At 37.6% G+C, this 22,370-nt stretch overlaps 1 protein-coding gene and 1 pseudogene across 1 annotated transcript in view; one reads left to right on the top strand and one right to left on the bottom strand.

Annotated features, from left to right (window-relative positions):
• The first annotated feature begins 2,282 nt into the window (after nt 1–2,282).
• LOC124502645 (cat eye syndrome critical region protein 2) overlaps nt 2,283–22,370 on the top strand; it is a 77,842-nt gene continuing 57,754 nt past the window's right edge. The window contains exon 1 of the mRNA XM_047067361.1: nt 2,283–2,371. The gene's annotated coding sequence lies outside the window, so the exon portion shown is untranslated. The remainder of the gene's footprint in view (nt 2,372–22,370) is intronic.
• Nucleotides 15,619–16,367, bottom strand: LOC124502644 (60S ribosomal protein L7-like; annotated as a pseudogene).

Here is a 22,370-nt window from a genome sequence, read left to right as displayed (position 1 = left end):
GCAGTTTGCTTCGGAGTGTTGTCCAGTGACCAAGCCTAAAATATGAACCATTCAAATCTTCCCTTGTTTTGCATCACATTTACTTCTGTCAGATCTTGAGTTCGTGTTTCCTCATTGCTGCTATTTCTCTTGTTTGGGAAGTCCTTCAGAATCTTTCTCCCCAGGCTGTTGTTTGTGTTTAACCTCACCTCCCACCCTCCACCGCTAGAATTCATCTTAAATACACAGCAGCTGTGCCCTCTCAATAAAAATAACTGTAGTGAGTCTTCTTTGTCTTCCAAAGAAAAGCCAAACTCATTAGCTCAGTATTCAGTATCGCTATCAATCTTAGCTCACATTACTCCCCTCATATGATCTAGAGAACAGTTAAACTGAAGCCAATATCCTCTTGGTGTCCTTGCTCCCATTGTTCCCTACACCTGGTTATGCCCTGCACTCCCCCCACATTGTCACACAGCCACAGTTTTCCCATCTCAGGTGCCACCGTCTTGATGCAATCTCTTGGGCTTCCTGCAGCCAGAAGTAATCCTTTTCTTCTCAATTCCCATAGCACCTATAGCACCTATAGCACCTTTCCTGTACCTAATAGTGCTAATTAGTTGGTATGTCTACCTTTTTTGTATTCTTATCTCTCTAAACTAAACTAAACTCCCCAGTGCTTAGGAAGTACTATATTATCTTACACAGGGTGGGTGCCCAGTAAATATTAGTTGAGTGAATGAATTCTGGCTAATTATATTTCAGATCTTTGTTATCTCTGATTGGTAAAGTTTATGTTTTTCTGGATAATCTCTAACTAGAATGTAGAAAAGAACTCTGCAAACAGGAATTAATAAACTAATATAAGAATAAGAACCATTACTATAGATGTGTTATAATTCCCAAGTTTGTAATTAAAGCAAGCAAAATGTTTGCAAGCCTCAGCCTTGTCTTTGAATTTTGAGTCTCATTCACCAACGCTTTCAACGCAGTATAGGGCAGATGAACCTTTTCAAGTGAACCACCTCAGGGTAGTTTCTGTTTTGCTTATTTGTGTCGGTTAATATGCTTAGCAGTTTTTTGTTTTATGAAAGTTTTACAAGTGATTCCCAACTTGAGAATTTTAAAAAATAATAAATGGAACAGTTAACTTACAAAATTATTTTTTAAAATTATTTTATTACAATTATAATTGTCACAAAAAACTTTACTGTTTTTACAGTAGAAGCAGACTACCCTGCTAAGTATGCACTGCCCTATAATTGGTGTTAAGGCCAGAAATTGCTTCTTATGCACACCTCAGGCTTTCAGAGCCATTAATATGAGCCTTCAAAGTTTGGTTTCTCTGTGGTTATAGATCTGGTCAATACAATAAGCAGTCAAACCATAAGCTTGGCAGACCCTTGGGAGATGGCCTGCATGCAGAAGACATCATCCTGGTTGAAACAGTGCTAGCAAACTTTGTGTCCCAGGAGTTGATGACTTAGAGCAAATTCCACCATCTTAGAAAATACTGGTTTATTATGGGAGATTGAAAAGAGAAATAGGATCTCCTAAAATTTCCCACTGTCACTTTTTGTCCAAATAGCTCCTCTCAACCAATCTTTGGTCAGAATAGTGTACTAAGACCAGCTAACTATTTGGCATTATCTGCTTGAATCCCAAGGAAGGAAAATATATCTCACCTAGGATTAGACCATTAACATAGACATTACCTCACTTCTGTCCAGATGATGTAAGATTAATCTCAGTTCTAGCAATCTCCTGTCATCAGTCCTCAAAATAAGAATCGCTACATTGCTCATTACCAGTGCTTTTTCTTTTCAATAAATTAGTGGTTCTTTAAAGCAGTTGCAGATGGTGTACCTGTTAAAACTGTTAAGTGAATGACTAATAGTTTTTAATTATGTATTTGCCCCTTTATTCTCCTCTTATTAAAGTAGAAGGCATTGCAGCATATTTGTAGAAGTTAAGGTCTTTGAAATTATGTTAGCTAGCACGGACTTCTAAAAAGAGATATATGTGTGTTCTCACATGCAGAAAAAAAGGAGTGGAGCTTGGTAGTGGAGCAATGGGAGAAATAAATTCCATGGAAAAACAAAAAGTTGAACTCATTGCGCTTCTAGCAGTAACTATGGGAAGAAAGGCAGAGTTCATCCATGGCAAGCAGTTTGGCTGCTCTGACCATATAGTGGCTTAGAGGGTGATGTCAATAGTGTGGGTAGTAGGAGGGGAGGGACAGGTAGATTTTAAGGAATCTCTATGTTTGATCTCTCAATTTCTCTCTTACCTCTTAGGAGTTAGAAGCAGCTCTTCACAGAGATGATGTAGAGTTTATCAGTGACCTGATCGCCTGCCTGCTTCAGGGCTGCTATCAACGAAGGGATATCACGTGAGTAATCCTGATTTTACTATGTATTTTGTGCATAAAGAACTAATTAACCAGGTGCCATGATGTTTCAGGTCTCCTGTAACAAACCAGAACTGATCCTTAGTTGGTGGCATTTACAAATGGATTCCACAGACTTGTGTTTGGCTCCTTTTGCAGTTCAGTTTTAATTTTATTATAATCCTTGAGTTTATTTCACTCTCACAAATCTATATCCTTTACTTTTGGATCCACCAGTTAACATAATCAAGTGTAGAATTTCTTCCTGTCAGTATATGCCTTTCTTCCTGAGTTTTATAGAAATTATAGTCTCTTGCATTACTGGTAAAAGGTAGCCTAACAAATTAAAACTAGATTTTACATTTCTGCCACTTGAGTATCTTCTATTCATATAACCAGTAGTTATAACCATAACTACATAACATACATAATGTTTAATATGGAGCTTCTAGTCTCCCTTACACCATAACTGCTAAGTAAACCGCTTTCCAATACATTTGAGATTTGTAGAAATTTGGAGCAACATTTTATTTGTGTAGATAAATAAAGGATCTTCTTGATAAGCCTCATTCCTTCTTTTGACCCTAACTTGATAACACGTTTTCTTCACTACTACATTTCTATATGGAACAGAAGTGTATAGAGCCAACTCTCAAAAAGCTGAGACAAAATGGTATTCCGGTTTTTACTTCCTGGTGCCATGCAGGGCAGGGGTTTGGAGTGTTATGGTTTGTATTTTTCATACAGTTAAAGATGGTATCTCAAATACTTCTGTTCAATTAAATCTACTCTTAGGTGTCTGCTTGGGCTGGGAAACTAGGCCCAGTATTAATGTGCAATAAACTTGTCATTACAAGATGAGTGAGAGATTGATGAAATGCCATTTTGTTCAGGGTAGAAGTTTGTATCCCTTAAGGGAGAGTTATTGCTCCTGGACTCACTGTGTTAATATAATGACTTTTTTCCCTGAGAATACCCAGATGGTTGTGCTAGACAAAGAATAGATGAAAGGGGGAAATCATCTATTGTTTTACTACTTGAACATGATAATTAAGTTCTTCCATTCTTTTATTGGGATGTAGATTTGGGAGTTTATGTGGTTTTTAAGCACAGTTGTGGTCATAGTGTGATAGAATTTTACATTTTCATGTCTTGAATTTTTTCATTCTAACAGTTTATTTTCTTAAACCACCTTTCCTTTAAACATGATTGTCAAATGATTCAATTTGATAGCTGGACATTTGCGTCTAGCTTTTAACTGTTGTAAACAGGCTATAATGCATAGCCTTGGACATAAAAGTTTGCTCATCTAGTGAATTGTCTTCTTAGTTTAAATTTCTGGAATTATGGTCACTCAGAGGAAATGTCCCTTTAAGATTTTTAAATTTTTTTTTTTTTTCGACGTTTATTTATTTTTGGGACAGAGAGAGACAGAGCATGAACGGGGGAGGGGCAGAGAGAGAGGGAGACACAGAATCGGAAACAGGCTCCAGGCTCTGAGCCATCAGCTCAGAGCCCGACGCGGGGCTCGAACTCACGGACCGCGAGATCGTGACCTGGCTGAAGTCGGACGCTTAACCGACTGCGCCACCCAGGCGCCCCTAAGATTTTTAAAATGAATTGCCAGGCTGCCCACCACAGGGATTGCTCCATTTTATCCTTGAACCCTCAATGAATGAAGGCATCGGATCGCTTAAAACCTCCATCTGGATATTGCCCACTATTTGCTGGCCAGCACGTATTGGTATAACAGACACTCTCAGGGCCTTCATGGAATTTACAGTATTATGCAGGGGTGGTAGGGGTTCACTAATAATTACAGTAATGGTTATATAATTACTGTGATAAGTGTTCTAAAGTATAAAAATACAGAGTGTTAACAGAGCATATAACCTCATATGAGAAAATGATATGTGAACTGAGCCTTTATATTTGGACTTCCTTAGGCCAGTGCCCATGTCTTATAAAGCACAAGAAATAAGTAAATGAATAAATGAATGAATGAACAAATGAAATGACCAAAGATTTACAAGTAGAAGGAGTGATAACCTTAGAGCAGAGCCTAGAGATTATAGACTTAGAAGGTCTCATGTGGTTCAGAGGCGTGATTTGTTTACAGTTTTGGCCCCCCAGTGTTAAATTGTAATTTGTTGCCAACATCTAAAATGAGATGTCACATTTCAAATTCCAGCTTATAGCTTTTAGAAAACATCTAATGGTCTGCTAACCATGAAGACAGCCATCAACTAGAGGGCAAACAGGGTCTGGTCTGCCTTAGTCCTCAGCATTCCTGATTACTCTCCCTTGAGGAGGCTGATTGTCACTCATCATCTGTCATGTTCACTTGGCCCACCATATTTATTTACTTTTATTTATTTATTTTTTTTTAACATTTATTCATTTTTGAGAGAGACAAGAGTGTGAGTGGGGGAGGGACAGAGAGAGGGAGACACAGAATCTGAAGCAGGCTCCAGGCTCTGAGCTGCCAGCACAGAGCCCTACATGGGGCTCGAACTCATGAACTGTGAGATGACCTGAGCCAAAGTCAGACATTTAACCGACTGAGCCACCCAGGTGCCCCTCATCTTCTTGATTAATTGATTGATTTTTAAACCTCCCGGTCCCCTGCACACATTTTGGTTTAAGGAATCCAATATGGCACAATAGGAATTGGAGCCTACTAGGCTTTGTAGGCTGGGTTAAGAATTTGGGGGTATAATCCTAAAAGCAGTCTCCAGCAGGGGACTGGTCAGGTAAGCATCCTGGGCAAGCAGAGGGGTAAGCAGGAAGACCAGTTAGGGGCTAATCATTTAATCGGGGGAGAAAGGAGAGATGTACACAGAAAGAGGGACTGTTATGAAGGTAAAATTAACTGGACTTGATGTCTCTAATCTTGACCAGTCCAATAGGTATAAAGTTGTTTTAATTTGCATTTCATTGATCAGTCTTCACATGCTCAATATCTTTTCTTAAGGTTTATTGGGCACATTTGAAATCCTTGTATACTTGAACTTCTTGTTGTATGCTTGGGTCATTTTACTGGTGTGTTGATTGAAGATCAGGGAAAAGAAATGCTCACTTAAAATTTGTGAGGCTTGGGGGGGCTTGGGTGGCTCAGTCGGTTGGACGGTCGATGATAGCTCAGATTATGATCTCGCAGTATGTGAGTTCAAGCCCTGCATCAGGCTCTGTCCTGAGCGCTCAGAGCCTGGAGCCTGCTTCCGATTCTGTGTCTCCCTCTCTCTCTCTTCCCCTTCCCTGCTTGCTGTCTCTGTCTCTCTCTCTCTCAAAAATTATAAACAATAAATTTAAAAAAAATTTTTGTGAGGCTTTCCTCCTCTTGGCTCTTCTGTTTCATTCTTGCACGAGAGTCTTCCTTTACCCTTGCTAGTGCTGGACTATTGCCCATAACATGCCAGCCCCTAGGTGCTAGTGGGATAAAACAGTGTCCTATCTCTTGTGGAGACTATGGTCTTCAATGTGTGACAGTGGAGGCAGAGGGGACAGTTTGTGGTTAAACATTTAAATAGCTAAAGTCATCTCATTTGTGGAATAAATCTCCTCATCCTTGTTGGTGTGATATCTCTTTGATCTTTTACTAAGTTTTTGCTCATGTTAGAATCTTCTTGGTTCTTTGTAATTGTACCTGTCAGTCTCTTTTGGCTCTGATACCACACTGTGTGTCCCTAATATTTTCACTAGTTTTGTGAGCTTTGCCTCAGTTTTTTCATGTATAAAATGTGTTTAATGATAGTATCTACTTGTTGGATTATTGTTAAGGATGAAGTAACATTATGTATATGAAACAGGGATATCGTCTGGACACAACAACTAATAACATGAGTGATTATTCCTTTATATTATATTTTAATGTTCAATGAGGATAGTCCCTCTAATTAATCCCTCTATTTAAAAATTGTCTTGAGGCATGTGGGTGGCTTGGTTAAGCATCCAGCTCTTGGTTTTGACTCAGGTCATGATGTCACAGTTTGTGAGTTCAGGCCTCACATCGGGCTCTGTGCTGACAGCGTGGAGCCTGCTTGGGATTCTCTCTCCCTCTCTTTCTCCTTCTCTCTCTGCTCCTCCCCCACTCATTCTCTCTCTCTCTCTCTCTCTCTCTCCTCTTTTTCTCAAAATAAGTAAACTTTAAAAAATCTATTTACAAAAAATAGAATAAATTTTGTCTTTACTAATCTTGCTTCTTCATTCTTCTGGAAAATGATTACTTTATCTCATCATGTTCTGTAAGAAATCCCCTTATATTGATTAGAGTCAAATAAACCTATGAGTAAATTCAAGCAGAATTGACCTCTTCACAATATTGAGATTGCTTTTTTATTCAGACTCTATTACCCAGTAAAATTGTATAGCCTGATTCATCTATGTCAGGTAACAAACCTGGCTATCTTAATTTTTGTTGCCATTAAGAGTAGAATCCCATTCACACTATAAGTACTTTGGAAATATATTCTTCTGAATAGATCTTGAATCTGCCCAGTTTATTGATCCTGATTATTTTTTAAGTTGCTTCTCTTCTGATTTTCTAGGATTATCATCCCTCTTTCCTTTTGGTGTTTTTATTTCTTGTCTCTTTTATGCTGTACTAGTTATCCACTATGATGTAACAAATTACCCTAAAATTTACCAACTTAAAAACCACAAAATATTATTATATCACAGTTTCTGTGGGTTAAGAATCTGGCTGCAGCTTAGCTGGGTGTGTCTAACATAAGATCACTTACAAAACTGCAATCCAGGTACCCAGGACCTTGAATAGGATTACAGTCCTCTCAAGGCTTGACTGGAGCAAGGATCCACGTATTTGTTTTATGTTGCTGCATAACAAATTTCTCCAAACTTAGTAGCTAAAAAAATCCATTTATTTTCTCAAAGTTTTATAGGTCAGAAGTCTGCGTGGGGCTCACCCGGACTGTCTGCTCAGTTTCTCACAGGGCTACAGTCAGGGTGTCAGCCGGGCCGTATTCTAATTTGGAGGCTTACCTAGGGAGCAGTCCGAGTTCAGTCAGGTTGACGGCAGAGTCCTCTCCTTGCAGTTGTAGGACTGAGGTCCTCATTTTCTTGCTGGCTGTTGACTGGGAGCTGCTGTCAGCTCCCACAGGTCACCCACAGTTTTTTTCCAAGTGGCCTCTTCATGGCTGTTCGTGTTCAAGGCTAGCAGGAAAATAGAGAGTCTTATCTGCTATAATCATGGGAGTGACATCCTTTTGCCATATTCTGTCGAACACAGGCAAGATATAGACAGTCTGTCACACTTAAAGGGAAAGGATTGTACAAGGGGATGAATACCAGGAGGCAGAAATCATTCTGGGCCTCTTAAAGGCTGCCTGCTATACATGTTTTTATCATATTGACCAGATCTTCCAGAACAAAACTAAATAATAATGGTAAGATGGGGGCACCTGGGTGGCTCAGTCGGTTAAGTGTACGACTTCAGCTCAGGTCATGATCTCACTGTTCATGAGTTCGAGCCCCACATCAGGCTCTGTGCTGACACCTCAGAGCCCGGAGCCTGCTTCAGATGCTGTGTCCCCCCTCTCTCTCTCTGCCCATTGCTCTCTCTCTCTCTCTCTCTGAAAAATTAATAAACATTAAAAAAATTAAAAAAAAATAATGGTAAGATGTATGTATGCTTGCATCTAATTACATTTACTTAGTTATTAATATTTCATAAATTGTGTGGGTAGTTTGATGGATTTTTTGTGGACAAGTACCAATTAATTGATTTTTGCATAATCATATTTAGTATTAATGGATCTTATATATATGTGTGTGCATTTGAATTATATATATGAATCATATCATATATAAACATATAAGAATCATATATATGTGAATTATTAATGAGAGATTTTTGACTTGCCCCTTTTTTTTTGTTTTTTTGTTTTTTTTTTTTTAACATTTATTTATTTTTGAGACGGAGAGAGACACAGCATGAACGGGGGAGGGGCAGAGAGGGAGGGAGACACAGAATCAGAAGCAGGCTCCAGGCTCTGAGCCATCAGCCCAGAGCCCGACGCGGGGCTCGAACTCGCGGACCTCGAGATTGTGACCTGAGCTGAAGTCGGACGCTTAACCGACTGAGCCACCCAGGCGCCCCTTGACTTGCCCCTTTGTAAAATAAATGGCTGTAACCAACTTGTTCTTCATTTAATTTTATTCCTCCTGTATTTACCATAAGTCTCCACCAAAAATTATAGAAAAGTATGTAATTACTTTGATAAAAGTATGTAAATACTTTCCTATAAACATAATTACTTTGAAAATAATGGTTATATATAAAATAATGGTATTTAATTTAGAATCTACCTTTTCTCATCATTCATTATATTTTCACTTGGGTTCATTTCACTTTTTTCAGTCTCCTTGTGAGGTAAAGAGGAGATGGTGTGAAGTCATCTAGATTAATAAGGTCCATTTTACAGGGAAGGAAACATAATCCAGTTTATTTATCAGGTCATGTGCTATTTAGAAGGTGAATAATTCCTGGGGCACCTGGGTGGCCCAGTCAGTTAAGCATCTGACTTCGGCTCAGATCATGATCTCACAGTCTGTGAGTTTGAACCCCGCATTGGGCTCTGTGCTGACAGCTCAGAGCCCTGGAGCCTGCTTCAGATTCTGTGTTTTTCTCTCACTTGCCTCTCCCCTGTTCATGTTCTGCCTATCTCACTCAAAAATAAATACACGTTAAAAAAAATTTTTTTTTAGAAGGTGAATAATTGCCACAAAGAATTGAAAGAACAAGAGTTTGAATATTAGAATCTGAATTTTAGGCCTATAACTCAGACCCTTTCATATTTTTTCTTAACATAAAACTAATGCATTTTTGCAGTATTAAAAAATTTTTTTTCATGAAACAAGTGTTGTTGAGGATGTGGAGAAAATGGAACTATTGGTGGGAATGCAAATTGGGGCAGGCATTGTGGAAAACAGTATGGAGGTTCCTCAAAAAATTAAATTAAAACTACCCTGTGATCTAGTAATCACTCTACTGGGTATTTACCCAGAATACAAAAACACTAATTTGAAAGGATATATACTCCCCTATGTTAATTGCAGCATTGGAAGTAGCCAAAGAGTCCATCAATTGATTAATGAATAAAGAAGAGTATGTGTGTGTGTGTGTGTGTGTGTGTGTGTGTATGCGCGCACACACACACTGGAATATTATTCAGCCATAAAAAGAATGAAATCTTGCCATTTGCAACAATTCAGTGGATCTAGAAAGTATAATGCTAAGTGGAATAAGTCAGTCAGAAAACAAATATCCTATGATTTCACTCATATGTGAAATTTAAGAAACAAAGGAAGAAGAAAAGAGGAGAGACAAACTGACTCTTAACTATAGAGAACAAACTGATGGTTGCTGGATGGGAGGTGAGTGGGGGATGGGTGAAAATGGTGATGAGGATTAAAAGCACACTTACCATGATGAGCACTGAGTAATATTTAGAATTACTGAATCACCATATTGTACACCTAAAACTAATACGACACCCTATGTTAACTATACTGGAATTCAAATTAAAAAAAAAACAATAAAATTTCAAAAATATAATGTAAAAAAAAATCACCAAACATAGTATAGAGTAGGCATCCCCATCCCCTTCCTGAAGATGGGGTAGGTACAGGATGAGCTGTACAGACTAGGTTTTATTTGTCACATAAGTATATATACCTAGAGGTAAAAATAGCATTTATAGACTTCAGAATGTCTTTTTCTCATCAAAACTGTATTGGCTCACCAGTCACATGCAAATGCCCAGTTTCATTCTGTCATCTGTTTCTTATACGTCCTCTCCACAGTTTATGCCTTTGTAAGACCGCACAGAGGCCAGAAGTGGGAAAAGTGCATTGCCTGCTCCCCTTCCACAGTGCTGAATTATAGCAGCTTTTATAAATACTTTTCCTCCTTATCACAACAGTGTATCAGTTACTCCTAAATGATTTCTTTTGAAATGAGGGATTAATTCATTTAAAAAAAAAAAAAGGCCTCAGTCAGATTTCATAAAATTTCAAATACTTGTAACGGGTAAGAAAGAAAGGAGTTTTTCCCCTCCCCTTTTGCCAGCAGCTACTTCTTTGACTTTTCTGCTACTGAAGGAAAATATGAAAGAGAGTCTCAGATGGACAGAAGGGAAAAAGAGCCCAGGGCTCTCAGTCCTCTTAATATTCATCGTCCTTTGGTAGGGGGGGTGTGGGGGAAGCACAGGTCCTACCAGTAGTGATGAAGAGTTCTTCCTGACAAAGCAGAACCTGCTGTTCTGTGCTGGGGCAGGGAGGCAAGCAGTTTTCCAGCATTTTTCAAACCACATTCTGCTAAACACACCTATAAGATGTCAGAGTATTGTGGAAAACAATCAGTTAATTTTATCTGTGTAAGTACAGATGAAATAAAAATATTTCTGGATGGCCAGATAAATTTGGGGACTGGCAGCCCAGAGATTTCTGAATTAATTGTTCTGGAATGAGACTCTGACCTCAGCCTTTTAAAAACTTGTTATTATTGATATATAATATACACACAGAAAAATGTGTATTCTGTAGTTCTACAGTTAAGTGAATACTATCTTACAGAACACACCTGTATAATGAGCACCCAGACTAGAAAGTACACTACGGGGCACCTGGATGGCTTAGTTGGTTAAGCGTCCAACTTCACCTCAGGTGCTGATCTCGAGGTTCCTGAATTCAAGCCTTGATTGCGTTCTCTGCTGACAGTGCAGAGCCTGCTTCTGATCCTCTGTATCCTTCTCTCTCTGTCCCTTCCCTGCTCACACTCTTCTGTCTCAAAAATAAACATTAAAAAAAAATGCTACAATGGGTTTTACTTTTTCCATTGAGAGGAATTGCCCAAAGTGATGGTCATTTTGTCCCACGAGTGGTATCCACTAGCAGTTAGAGTGAATGCATGCTTTCTGAAGTTTTACTTTCATCTCATCCTAAAGGGAAGTTTGACAAATGAAGTCTTGACTTTTCTGGTTCTGAGATTGACCTGATATGTGGAGGTAAGACAGCTGCTTAATCTCTTCATGTATAACTTGCCTCATCTCAGAATGAGAACAGTACTAAAGTTATTGTGAGGCTTAAATGAAATAATTTATAAGAAGCCTTAAAACAGTCTCAAGCTACTAATAAATACCAATTTATTGTATCAATGTATGTAGAAACATTTTCATGAGTTTCTACACGTGCTGAGTAGAAAGCAGACATTGGTTCAAGCAGCTTTCCATCTCTTATCTATTATGGTTTGCATGTTTTGAAACTGGGGTCAGCAGACTTTTTCTGTAAAGGCCCAGAGAATAGATATTTTGGGCTTTGTGTATATCACATGATCTGTTGGAACCACTCCACCCTGTAGTGCAGAAGCGGTGCCTAAATGACTGATTGGGGCTGTGGCATTTTTAGAACTTTATGTACATTGAAATTTGAATTTTCTAACATTTTCACATGCCATGAAATAGTATTGTTTTGATTTTTTTTTCCCCCCAAAGCATTTACAAAAGGATGGTTTTTTACATTCTTAGCTTACAGGTTGTTTAAAAAAAACAGCAGCAAAAAAGACAGGCAGGCCAGATTGGGCCCACAACCCATAGTTTGCCAGCTCCTGTTTTTAGAAAACTAAAAATGATTACTATTCTAGTTTCCACTAACTCATTCTAACCTTTAAACTAGCATACGGAACCCACATTTGTTTTTCATTGCGTTCTGCAAACTGAGATTCTTGCCTTTACAGGATAGAATAATGCTTGTTTGTTTATCCTTACTGTCCTAGCCAATGCTGCAAATGCTTTTCAGGAACTTTTATTGAATCCTTATGATGCCTAATATAAATTCCTTTCTCATCTATTAAGGATGATGAGTTTGAGGCACAGAGAGGTTAAATAACTTGTCCAAGGTTACACAGCTGGTAATTGATATAGGATAGATTTGGCCCTTAGCAGTGTGATCCCAGACCTCCAGCTCTAACCCACAGCCCCATTCTATAAAGGAATTAAAAGAAAAACATTACAGGTTTTCATCTAAAACAGGATTTTTAACTATTTTGAACTATGTACTTCTTTGGCATTCTAATGAAGTCTATATCTAAGAATATGATTTGAAATCATAAAATAAATAGAATTACAATAGGATCCAAATATACTGAAATATGGATAGTAAAATTTAATGAAACAAATTTTTGATACAGTAATGTATTTTTTTGTTAACTCATTAACATAATCTAGCAGCAGGCTTTATTTCTCAAGATTACTATCTTCCAAGTATTCATGATTACAAATGGTTATTTTGGGATATTTACAGTATCTGTAATGTGATACAAAAATACCTGATTTCTTTTGACAAAAAATACTCATGCTACTATTTTCTTGCCTACATTTACAATTGAGCAGAATGTAAAATTTCTGTTATAGGTTAGTAAAATAAAAATATTTTCTTAGCTTCATGGACCATGTGAATTGTCTCTGGGGAGGTTTTCAAATCTCGTATCATCTGGTGTAATTTGTTTTTTTTTTTTTTTAATTTTTTTTTTTAATCTTTATTTTTGAGAGAGAGAGAGACAGAGTGCGAGTGGAGGAGGAACAGAGAGAGGGAGACACAGAATCCGAAGCAGACTGCACAGAGCCCGATGTGGGGCTCGAACTCACAAACCGTGAGGTCATGACCTGAGCCGAAGTCGGACGCTTAACCGACTGAGACACCCAGGTGCCCCATAATTTGTTTTTTTAATCCATGAGGAAACTAAAGTAAGCAGCAAAACTGTACCCAAGTCATGACTGTCACTTTCACATGTGTTCCATTGTATGCTATTGTAATATTTGTTCTCATATATGTCTAAATATTTTCTGCATCATACAGCAGGATTCGTTTGCAAATCTTTGGTTTGGCTTTGTGTTAGTTATAACTGTGTTCAGTAATTTGTTGTATCTGAGAGACATTTAGAATAAAGTCTCAGTTCAGAAGTTTTTCAGGAATTTGTTCACTTTGTTGCCAAGGAAGAGTGGTACAGTAAGTAGTAGTCCCTCATCTGCAGAGGGACGTTCCAGGACCCCCAGTGGATGCCTGAAACTGGCTAGTATTGAATCCTGTATATTCTGTATTTTTTCCTATACATACTTATGATAAACTTTAATTTCCAAATTAGGCACAGTAAAAACTGAAATTTAGATAAATACTTAAAAATTAAAAATTAGGCACAGTTTATTGACAACAATAAAAATAAAATAGAACAATTCTAACAATCTATTGTGATGAAAGTTAAATATGCACACACACACTCTCAAAGTGTCTCACTGTACTGTACTTATAGTGTATTATACTTCTGTACTAACCATGATGATGTGAGATGATAAAATGCCTAAACTATGAGATGAAATGAGGTGAATGATGTAGGCATTTTGATGTAGCATTAAGGCTACTGTTGATAAGTCAGGAGTTTCATCAGCTTGGACCTCAGGTTACTGAAACTGGAATGTGAAACCACAAAGACAGGACTGCTGCATCTGAATGGGTAGTGGACTTGGCAGTTCGACTCTGAGTAGGTCCTCAGAAATTCTGTGTCTTTGTGTGATTCCTTCCCTTTGAGTGTGGGGTAGCATCTGCTCCTAACTGATAAAATGTGGCAACACTGATGGGATGTCACTTTCCTGATTATTTCATACCATATCGGACTCCATCTTGCTATCAGGTGCTCTAGAGACTCTCTTTATTGCTTTGATGAAGTAAGCAACCATGTTGGGAAAGCTCACATGACTAAGAACTGCAGTGGCCTCTAGGAGCCGAGGGCAGCCAAAGCACAGCTCTATACATAACCATGGATAAATCAGGCCAGAAAATAATGTTGAGCAAATAAATCACAGAAGCATATGTACCAATGATTACATTTTTATAAATGTCAAACAAGAAAAACTAAATAAGGATAAATATATGTAGGAAACTTATAAAGAAAATCAAGGGAATGATTAACACAATTCAGGAAAGTGATTCTACCTGGTTGGAAGGGAGAATACTGTAGCTAGGGATAAGCATAAATGGTAATAACATCTAAAGTAGTGATTCTTAAACCTTAGGGAACATCAGAATCAATTAGAGGACTTGTTAAAAGATAGATTGCTGGCCCCACGGCTATCTAATTCAGTAGGTTGGAATCTGCTGAGAATTTGCATTCTTTTTTTTTTATTTTTTTTTTTTAATGTTTATTTATTTTTGAGACAGGGAGAGACAGAGCATGAATGGGGGAGGGTCAGAGAGAGAGGGAGACACAGAACCTGAAACAGGCTCCAGGCTCTGAGCTGTCAGCCCAGAGCCCGACGCAGGGCTCGAACTCACAGACCTCGAGATCATGACCTGAGCCGAAGTCAGACGCTTAACCGACTGAGCCACCCAGGCGCCCTGAGAATTTGCATTCTTTACCTAATTCAGTAGGTTGGAATCTGGCTGAAACTTTGCATTCTTTACAAGTTCCAGATGATGCTAATGTGCTGGTCCGGGACCATCCTTGCAGTGCCACAGATCTAAGGAACTGCTAATTTTCTTTTTCTCAAGCTTGATGGTGGACACATGCGTTCTTATTTTGTTTTGTTTTTGCACTTTCTCTACTGATTTATCCCCTTCAGTATATAAACTTAAAAGCAGAGTAACATACTTTGAGTTGGTAACATACTTGTTATGGCTTTTGAAACACTATGTACTTTTCCTCCTGTTAGTCTCCCTGGAATTGCAATTCTAGCCAGTTGATTTTATGAGCCTGTATCAATAAAAACTGTAGGCATTTAAAGTGATTCTTCAACTACTTGCTCTAAGCAGCAGTTCTTTTTCTTCATTGGGAAGTAGCCTACCCTAATTGAGCAAGGGATTGGAAATCAGGAACTTCTGGTTTGCTCTTAGCTGTCAAAGTGAAGATAAGATTGCTTCAGTGCCTTGAGCAATGTCTTTAAGCTTTATAAAAATATCCCCCATCAAATGCTCATTGTGATGATATTTGACACCAAAAGATTTTTTCCTTTTATCATCTTTAGTAGAGTGCTTTTTAGATAATCTAGACTAATTTGTGTTTCAGTGTGGTCTTTGTTTCGCTTTCTTGTGGTTTCCACTCAAAGTGGAAACTCATAACAATTACACATTTTGCTTCTCGGGGTTAATTCTGTACCTAACTTTATGTAATAGATTCTCTTTTTTAATTTGAAAATAGTCGTTTATTAACTGACCAGATTACAAAAGTAATCACGGTAGATACCTTAGTTCATTCTTCTAATAAGCCTATTGATCTGGTCTTCCCTGTTATCAGCATCTCCACCTTCTACAAAATGGGTGGTCTTCTTTTTCATTCCCCCTCGTGGAGAAGATAACTTGAAGGGCCAAAAAAGTTGTTTGCTTCTTTGAAATGTTTTCCAACAGTATAGATCTCATGAATCAGATCCTCCATGCAGATGATGCCGTATTTACCAAGAGATCGAGTGATCAATGTGTTATCTGTCAGGACAATTTGCTTCTTGTTGATTTTGCCATAACCACGCTTGTAGATCAGTTCATTCACTGACTTCAGGTTTTGGTACCTCCATGCTATATATGGTTCCACAATCCTTAGCATGTTAACTGAAGCTTTGTTGAGTTTAACAAAGGTGCCATTGAAGATCTGGTGAAGGCGAAGAAGCTGCAACACCTTTCAAACCTTTGGGCTCACACCATTGATACCTCTGATCCTAATGACAAATGCCAATTTGGGTTCCGTAGGTACGTAGAAGTTGCCAGTTTTTCTTGCCATTCTAGCCATTCGAATCTCAGTTCTGTACATCTGCCTGTATTCCTTGTGGTTAATGCTTGCTTTTTCATAAATAACCTTCCTCCTTGCCATTTGAAGCATCTTTTGGGCAAACTTCTTTCTCAGATGCTTGATCTTCAACTCTGTGAAATTCCTTCGCTTTTTCTTAAGAGTTTCTGGCACAGTAGGAACTTTCTTTTTCTTCTCTTCTGCACCCTCCATGGTTCCAGCCAGAAAAAGGAAGTTCTGTAATAGATTCTCTGAAGACTCTTAAACATTTAATATTTAGAGGTCTTATCTGCCCTCTGTAGAAATATTATTTATCTTTTTGGAAATTACAATACTTCTGTGAAATGAGTCAATTTAGTTCCTCTTTATTAAGATATAATTTAGATACAATAAAATTCACACAGTTTAAGTGTACAGGTTTTTTGTGGACAAATGAATACACCATGTTTTCACCATCTTACTCAAGATGACAGGACATTTCCACCTCTGCAGAAGGTGCACTTTGCCACTAAATCTACGCTGCCCGCCTCCCCCACGTTGCACCCCAGGCAACCAGTGATCTGATTTTTTATCACTATAGATTGTTTTACCTTATTCTAGAATTTTATATGAGTGAGACTATACAGTATATACTCGTGTCTAATTTCTCAGTCAGCATAACGTCTGTGTGATATTTGTTGACACTGCTGTTTCTATCAGTAATTTTCTCCTTTTTGAAGAGGGGGAGTCTAAATTGTATTCCATTGTGAAAGGAAATATCACAATTTGTTTACCTGTTCACTAGTTGATGGACTTGTATGTTCCTTCTGGTCTATGATGAGTAAAGCAACTATAAACATTTGCATACAAATGTTTTTGTGGTCATGTTTTCATTTTTCTTGGGAATTGCTAAATCATGTTATAAGAATATGGTTAAGAAACTGCCTATTTTCTAAGTAGTTGAAACATTAATATTCCTACTAATAACATATAAACAGTCCAGTTGCTCCATATCTTTACCAACATTTGCCATTTTTAATTTTACCCAGTTTTTAAGTTTACTGATTCTAGTGGGTGTAACATGATAACTCATTGTGGTTTTAATTTGCACTTCCCTGATGACTAGATATATAATAGGTTATGAATATTTTTTCCTGGTATGTAGCTTGCCTTTCCATTTGTTTTGCAAAAGTATTTTGTTGAAATCCAATTTATCAGTTTTTTCTAAGTATGTTTCATATTTTTTGTTTCCTGTCAAAGAAATCAGGACCTATCTCAACGTCAGGATTTTCTTCTAGTTTTAGTTTTAGCTTTTTGCAGTTGGAATATGATGAACTTTGAGTTCGTATTTGTATTGGGTGTGAAGTAGAAGGTAAATGTTATATATATATATATATATATATATATATATATATATATATACAGGTATAGATATATAAGTTTTATTTATTTATTTTGAGAAAGAGCAAGAGAGGATGAACAGGGGAGGTGAAGAGAGAAGGAGAGAGTCCCAAGCAGGCTCTGTGCTGAGAGCGCGGAACCCAATGCAGGGCTTGAACTCCTGAACCATGAGATCATGACCTGAGCCAAAACCGGGAGTCAGATGTTTAATTGACTGAGCCACCCAAGTGCCCCCTTAATGTTTATTTTTGAGAGAGAGAGGAGAGAACGAGCCAGGGAAGGGCAGAGAAAGAGAGAGACAGAGAATCCGAAGCAGGCTCTACGCTATCCGTGCAGACCCTGATGCCAGGCTCAAATTTACAAACCATGAGATCCCTGGGATTGTGACCTGAGCCAAAGTCAGATGCTTAACTGACTGAGCCACCTAGACACCCTTTCATTTTTTCCCCCACTTATGAATATATATATATATATATATTTTTTTTCCAGTCCATTTCTGGACTTTGCCTCATTCCATAAATCAATATATCTTATATTTGCACATATATCAGATTGTCTTGAATATCCAGAGAGTAAGTTCTTCAATTTTATTGGGAGGGGATTTTTTTTTTTCACTGTTTCGACTGTTCCAAGTTTGTTGCATTCCCATATAAATTTTTAAGTGGCTTGTTAATTTCTCAAAAAAATAAATTAAAAGGCAGCAACCTGCTAGAGGCAGTAGACATTTTGAGGAGCATTGAATTTCCCTGTCCTTGAAAGCTGTATTTGTTTCTCCATTTGTTTTTCTTCTTTAGTTTCAGAAATATTTTGTAGTGTTCTGTGTGAAAATATTGGACATCTTTTTGTTTGCTTTTAAGTATTTTACATTTTTGATGATACTGTAAATGGAATTACTTAAACTTTTATTTTTTCTTAAACTTTTAAAAATGTTTTATTTATTTTTAAGACAGAGAGACAGAGCATGAGTGGGGAGGGGCAGAGAGAGAGGGAGACACAGAATCTGAAGTAGGCTCCAGGCTCCGAGCTGTCAGCACAGAGCCTGACGTGCGGCTCGAACTCAAGAACTGTGAGATCATGACCTGAGCTGAAGTTGGACGCTTAACCAACTGAGCCATCCAGGCGCCCCTTAAATTTTTATTTTTTAGTTATTTGTTTCCAGTATATACAAAATACAATAGATTTCTATATATTGACCATGTCTTTATAGTCTTCCTGAATTGACTTTTTAGTTTTACTGGTTTTGTTGTAGATTCCTGATGATTTTTATCTAGTCTGCAATTAAAAACAGTTTTGCTTCCTCCATGCCATTCTGTGTGTCCCTTGTACTTCCTCTCTTGTCTTATTCTACTGGCTAAGACAACTCAATATATTTTCTTTTAATTCTAGGGGAAAAGTATTCTGTCTTTCACCATTAAGTATAAAGTGTTGACCCCTTTGTATATTGCTGAATTTGATTTGCTGATAATCTGTTGAGGATTTTTACCTGTATGTTCGTGAGGAATATTGTTCTAATTTTATTTTCTATCTTTGTCCAATTTTGGTACAAGGATTAAAAAGTATTCTCTTCTCTTTTCTGAAAGAATTGGTGTAATTTCTTTATACTTCTTTGAGTATTTGGAAGAATTGACCACCTTTGGGTTTGTAGTTTTCTTTGTGCAAGCATTTGATTATTATTGATTCCCTTTCTTTAATAGATTAAGGCTGTCCACATGTTCTATTTCTTAAGTAATTTTTGGTAGGTTGTTTTGGCATTTTTCAAGGAATTTGTCTATTTTATCTAAGTTTTTTTTTTTTAAATATTTATTTTTGAAAGAGATAGTGTGATCAGGGAAGGGGCTGAGGAGGTGGGGGTACAGAGGCTCCAAGGTGGGCTCTACTCTGACAGCAGTGAGCCCACGTGGGGCTTGAACTCACAAAATTTAAGTTCATGTCCTGAGCTGAAGTCAGACGCTCAACCAACTGAGCCACCCAAGCACCCCTTTAAGTTTTAAAATTTATTTCCATATTGCTGTTAATAATACTCTCTTCTCCTTTTAATTTCTGTGTGATTTACAGTGATAACTTCACTTTTTGTCCTTGATATATAATTTGTTGTTCCTCTCTCCCTCTTTAGTCTTTCTGCTGGTTTATCAACTTTTCAAATATTTATTTAAGGAACCAACTTTTTACTTTACCTGCTCTTTGCTTTTTTCTATCCTTCTACTGTTTGTATTTTTGTATTTAAATTGTGTTTTATAGATGATATCCTACAGTTGGTCTTGGTTTTTTTCACTCCGTCTGACAATTTCTGCCTTTTAGTTGGAATGTTTACTCCATTTACATTTAATGCAATTGTTGATAAGGTTGGTTTTCCACTTATTCCTCTGGTTTTTTCAAGTGTACAATTCTGTGTACAATTCACAGAATTGTGTAATATCATTCCCAAAAGACACTTAATACCTCTTGGCAGCCACAACCCATTTCCTCCAATCTGTATTCCCAGGCAACCACTAAACTGCTTCTTATCTCTGTGTTTTTTCCTGTTTTGGGTATTTGTTATAGGGCTTATCATATAATATTTGCCTTTTTGTGTTTGGCTTCTTTCACTTAGTACAGTGTTTTCAAGGTTCCTCTGTGTTGTAGCATGAATCATGTACTTCATTCCTTTTTATGGCTGAAACATATTCTGTTGTATTGATACACATTTTATCTATCCTTCAGTTCATGGACATTTGCACTGCTTCAGCTTTTTGGCTATTGTAAATTGTGCTGCTATGTATGCACATGTGTGTACATGTTTTTGTATGGATGTATATTTTCATTTCTATTGAGTATGTATACCTAAGAGTGGAATGGTCTGAGTCATATGGTAATTCTTTATTTAACTTTAAAAAAATTTTTTTAATGTGTTTTCATTTTTGTGAGAGAGAGACAGAGCATGAGTGGGGGAGGAGCAGAAAGAGAGGGAGACACAGAACTCAAAGCGGGCTCCAGGCTCTGAGCTGTCAGCACAGAGCCTGACAAAGGGACTCGAACTGTGAGGATCATGACCTGAGACAAAATTGGTCGCTCACTCAACCGACTGAGCCACCCAGGTGCACCTGTGTTTAACTTTTAGAGCACCATGCCAAACTTTCCCAAAGTGGCTGCACCATTTTACTATTCCACCAACAGTATGTGAGGGTTCCAGTTTCTCCACATCCTAGTCAGCACTTGTTATTATCCATCTTTTAATTTTCACTCTGCTAGTCTCATTGTGGGTTTAATTTGCATTTTCAAATGATTGATGATGTTGAGCATCTTTTCTTGTTCTTTCTGATATTTTGTTCCTCTGTTGGCCCTTCAGTGCTTTCTTTTTGGGTTATTTTTGTTAGTATGTTACTTTATTTCCTCTGTTGGATGTGTGTGTGCATGTGTGTCTGTGTCCGTATCTGTGTGTTTTAGTGGGTCTAGAGCTAGCAGTATGCATCCTTAAATTATAAATAGCTATTCAGGGGTACCCGGGTGGCTCAGTTAAGTGGGTTCAAACCCTGTATGGAGCTCCATGCTATCAATGTGAAGCCTGCTTGGGATTCTCTCTTTCTGACCCTTCCTCTCTCTCTCTCTCTCAATAGATAGATAGATAGATAGATAGATCAATTTTAAAAAAGAAGATATTCAGAATTCTTATTGTGCCTTTTCACATATTACCTGACGCTTCAGTTTTCTCAATGCCAATAATATTTAAGGTCCCATCCAGCTTCCATTCAAAAAAGGTATTTTGTCTTTTTAAAGATTATTACATATTGATTTCCAGTTGACTTTTAGTACTTTTTTGTTACCCAACATAAATAATCATAAAGGCATGTAAAATTTATATTATATGTATGCTTCTCTGCTAAAAGATATATTTCATGGGGCTCCTGGGTGGCGCAGTCGGTTAAGCGTCCGACTTCAGCCAGGTCACGATCTCGCGGTCCGTGAGTTCGAGCCCCGCGTCAGGCTCTGGGCTGATGGCTCGGAGCCTGGAGCCTGTTTCCGATTCTGTGTCTCCCTCTCTCTCTGCCCCTCCCCCGTTCATGCTCTGTCTCTCTCTGTCCCAAAAATAAATAAAAAACGTTGAAAAAAAAAATTAAAAAAAAAAAAGATATATTTCATATTTTAATTTAAATTCTTTAATTTAAAATTTAAATTCTTTAATTAAATTCTTTAAAATTACCATGATTTTTTAACTTATCCTGGCTGTCATGTTGATTTTAGGATGTTTGGGTACGGCAGCCACTATATGGCCCTAGAAAAGATATGTTATTTAAATTTTTTTGTTCTGTGTCTTTGTATGATCTTTAATAAACAGTTTATTTAAAAAAAAAAAAGAATAAACAGTTTCTCAGATGTTCTTAGCCTTTTACTTGTTGCTTCACTTGGAACCAAAATCTTTCTCCTAATCCAGTGCTTGGTGTTAAATGTGGCTTAACTATTCACACATGTATTTCATCTGCTTCAGAAATACTTGTAGCCAATGAAAGAAATGTAATTTTTTCATTTAGGTCTCCATTATGCTACCCATGATGACATGTCTTAATTGTTCCCCTGCAAGTAGACTGTGGGATACCCTTTCGTGTCTCAGAGAACTAACACATGCCTCAAAGAACTCAAGAGTCTTCTTTTCATCTGTAATCATTTAATATAGATTGCAGATATTAAAATGTGTTGCCCTGCATCATCAAGAGGCCAGCTCCAAGCAGCCAAGATTTGTGCTAACATACTTTACTCTGGTCATGCCATCCTTGCAAAATTGGTCTCACCCGCAGAAGCATATACTGTCTGAAGCTAATTGGTGGGGTTCTCAAAAATGGCTAACTTTGCGAGTTTGGAATA

Source organism: Lynx rufus, unplaced genomic scaffold, assembly GCF_022079265.1.
Source record: "Lynx rufus isolate CCGP_SWC_20201006 ecotype Redwood Valley unplaced genomic scaffold, mLynRuf1.p SCAF_7, whole genome shotgun sequence".
In the NCBI taxonomy this organism is placed as follows: domain Eukaryota; kingdom Metazoa; phylum Chordata; class Mammalia; order Carnivora; family Felidae; genus Lynx; species Lynx rufus.
The sequence above is the reverse complement of the archived record's forward strand: the minus strand, read 5'-3'. Positions and strand labels throughout refer to the sequence as shown.